Consider the following 3,481-nt stretch of genomic DNA (forward strand, 5'->3'; position numbering starts at 1 on the left):
TGATTGGTCGGTGCACAAACAGCTAGCTGAACGGCACTGTGTGATTTTATTAGGGATGCACGATATTATCGGCATGGTATCGATATTAGCGATAAAGTTAAATATCGGACATCGGCCATTCCATCAAAATAACTCACCGATATAAAAGAGGCTGTTTTAGTATGACTGTTCGAGTGTTGTCATGGTGCTGGCGTAAATGTCATGAATAAATTTGACATTAAATATAATCCAAGTGGAAGTGTTACATCAATTACACACATTTTTTGGTTATCCAATTATGGGTTAGCAAAGCTAACTTTTGGTTAGCTGTGCCCACCACTGAATAAACAACAACATCATCTGCAAAGAGGAGTTTGGGAGGAGGTGCTACAACACAGCAGAGAGGGCTGTGGGAGGGGCCTACAGCTTGTTTTTATAAAAACTTATCCAGGTCAAAATTTGTGCTATGATAAAATAATTGAAATACTATTTAATTTAAATCGTTAAGCAAAGTTAAAGTTGTGAAGTTTGCTTAGCTTAAAATGCTGAAACTTTAGCTAAGTTGATTTTTGATCCAATGACTGACGTGACAAACATGTGACCAGCTGCTGAAGAAAGGAGGACAAAGAAAACCTAAAAAGTCCAAATACACTAAATTAAGAGATAAAATAGAAAGCAGAATAAACCAAAGTTACAGCTAATGTTGCTCTTTTTCTGTTATAGAAGCAACAATCATTTCTTTTAGTCAAACAAAAGGTTATAACCAGGATGATTGAGCCTACAAACCTTTATTTTAGTCATAAAATGACAAATTGTTTACTTCCTACTCTGCTGCCACCATGTGGGCAAAAAACAAGTACAAAAATCAATAAGCGTGGTTTCTTTTTATGATAATTTAGGTTTTGGCTTCTATTTTAGGCCGTTAAAACTCTTGTGATGAATTTAAAAGTGTTGTTTTAGAAGATTTCTGTTGCTGTTCTACTCTGGCGTGTGTTAGAAATCACAACAGATTCATGTTTGTTCCGGTTATGAATGGGTTAAATAAAGGGGATACATTTTAATGAGCTTTTTCTACAAACACAAATCAACATCCATGGACTGAGACTTGACAAAATGAAGAAAAAAGTCAGATTTAGGTTAATTAAAGACAAAAGGACAGTTTAAGCTGTGGTACCGCCTCACCGTCTGTCTCGTGCAGCACTTTGTTTTGTTTTGACTTGAAATCAGAACCTAGAAGGACCCAGAACCATCGGTTCCACACTCTGCCCCCCGAAACCAGCGCGAGTTCAAACTGAGGAACACAAACAGGCCGGAGCTCCACAACAGCACGGACAGATGGACGTGAACTCCCCTGCATCACAACACGCTTTTTTCCGAAGTCTTTTTTATATCGAGGCACATAGAAGGCTTGCGAGTTACAGTTTCAAAGCATTCACGTGTTTGAGCCAAGAAGAGCGCGACAAAAACACAAACGCACGACAAACGTCTCCAAAGGATCACTCGAGTTTCCCAAAGGACACAGCAGTTATAATAAATAAGAGAAACTGCAGCAGTTATACGTGTGTGAGGCGGGAGGGGGCCTGGACTGAATTAATATGATATTAATAACAATAATAAAAATAACGTCCAGTTCCTTTTCACGTTGGAGTGGGTTGTGATTGGCTCAGTACAGAAAACAAGCAGAATATAGGCAGTTCTCACACACACACACACACACACACATGTTGATAATGTGACACGGGGCTGCATGCGGCTGCATCAAGACGACGCGCCGCAACAAATTCAGCTGCACAACCAGCGAGAGGCGGCTGCAGCGTCACCGCTCGCCCACCGCCCGCTAACGAGGCGAAAAGGTTCAAAGCAGGCGAGACGAAAGATTTAGGGGTTCCTGCGAATACGGCAGCAACAAGAACGTCCTGGAGCAGCAGAGAACGAGTGTGAGAGGATTTATGAGCGTTATCCTTCCAAAGCCTGAATATTTGTGTAAATACTAAAAAAACAATTTTGTTTCATCTCAATTAAAACCGTCGGATTTAAGCTCCCGATGAAAAAGAGACAAATATAAAATTTAACTCTTTACAGAACACAAAGAGCTCATTGCCTGGCTTTCCACAGAATGTAGCAGATTTGATCGTTAATAATAAAGAAATTTTGAATATTAGTGGTTTTTGTAACTGAGCACATAAAACTAAAGTTTTGAAATTAAAAAAGTCAACAATTTAAGGGGAAGCAATTTGAAAGAGGTGTATAAAAAGGCTAATGTTCCCGCTCGCAAATGACACCCTCTGTTCTGATTGGTCAGCTCCAGTGGCCTGATCAGGCTCCGCCCACCATTCTTCACAAGCTCCGCCCCACTTCCGAACTGAAGTTCCTCTCTGGTTAGTTCCTTTAATATGGGACCTTTTTATTTTAAGAACTTGGCCAAAGTTACTTTTTTTTTTTAAATGGGTTTTTGATTTTAATTTGCGCCTCAGAAGAGAAAATATTGTTTTTAACGCACGGAAACTTTCAGTTCCCTCGTCGAGCCACAAATAGCTAAAGTTTTGTCCATTTTAAGCTCTCTTCTGCTTTTCCTTGTTCGCTTCGGATAAACCCAACATGGTCTCGCTGCAGCTTAAAACATAAAGAGGATTTTGTAAACATATAAAGAAAATTAAAATGCGAGTAAAATCAGTAAATGACTTTTACTTAAAGACACTTTGAACTGTTTCCAGTTCTAATTTACAGTGCGAACTTGTTCAAACTCAGAAGGAGCTAAATCATTCCGCAGGTCATCGGTAAGTATTTCACATCCTCCAGTTTTCTGTGCCGCACCTTATTTTGAACCTACGCCGGCATTTTACCAGAAACTGACGGTCTGATAGTCACACGAGGACGGCTGCTTCGCGGTGTCTAAATGCACCTTTAGGTTGGAGTTCTGAACCGAATGTTAGAATCTTTAAAGCCAAACAAATGCCAGCGCGGCTAGAAAAATAAAAGCGTTGCATGAGATTCGTTTGGTGCAGCTCGACCATTCTCAGACCAGCAGAGAAGTTCTCACAGGTCCTGAGACAAAACGTGTTGTCAAATACACCCCCACCTGAAGTCAGAAACCAGCCTGCAGCCCAGCAGCCCAGTGAACACGCACACGCACACGCACACACAGAGCCCAGAACGTGTAGAGGTGCAGTACCTATGAATGACCACTAGGAGGCCCTTAAATCATCCAGCAGGCTCAAGCTGACCCCCACCGGCCGTCCGAGGCCCCCCAGGTTAGATTCTGTACATGCAGTCATTTAATAATCTGATGCAACACTTGCTTTGAGTAGACGAACATTTAGATTATACACAGAGAGCATTAAATCATTCATTTTTATACGATCTGCACATCTTACACCGTTTTCAGCGAGAAAATAAGGAAAAGTTTGACCCGATGGTGCAGCACAGAGCCAATCTGATCACTGGGGGGGGGGGGGGGGGGGGGGGGGGGGCCGCCACACGATCGAGGCTACGATAGGAGGGG

The 3,481-nt window shown here is 41.7% G+C and overlaps 1 protein-coding gene across 1 annotated transcript in view; it reads right to left on the reverse strand.

The window, feature by feature from the left end:
- Window positions 1-3,206: 3,206 nt before the first annotated feature.
- map2k6 (mitogen-activated protein kinase kinase 6) overlaps window positions 3,207-3,481 on the reverse strand; it is a gene marked incomplete at its 5' end in the record, with an annotated part of 174,601 nt that continues 174,326 nt past the window's right edge. The window contains 1 exon segment of the mRNA XM_037691689.1: window positions 3,207-3,432.

Source organism: Nematolebias whitei, chromosome 17 (genome assembly GCF_014905685.2).
Source record: "Nematolebias whitei isolate Nwh7 chromosome 17, NemWhi1, whole genome shotgun sequence".
Taxonomy (NCBI): Eukaryota; Metazoa; Chordata; class Actinopteri; order Cyprinodontiformes; family Rivulidae; genus Nematolebias; species Nematolebias whitei.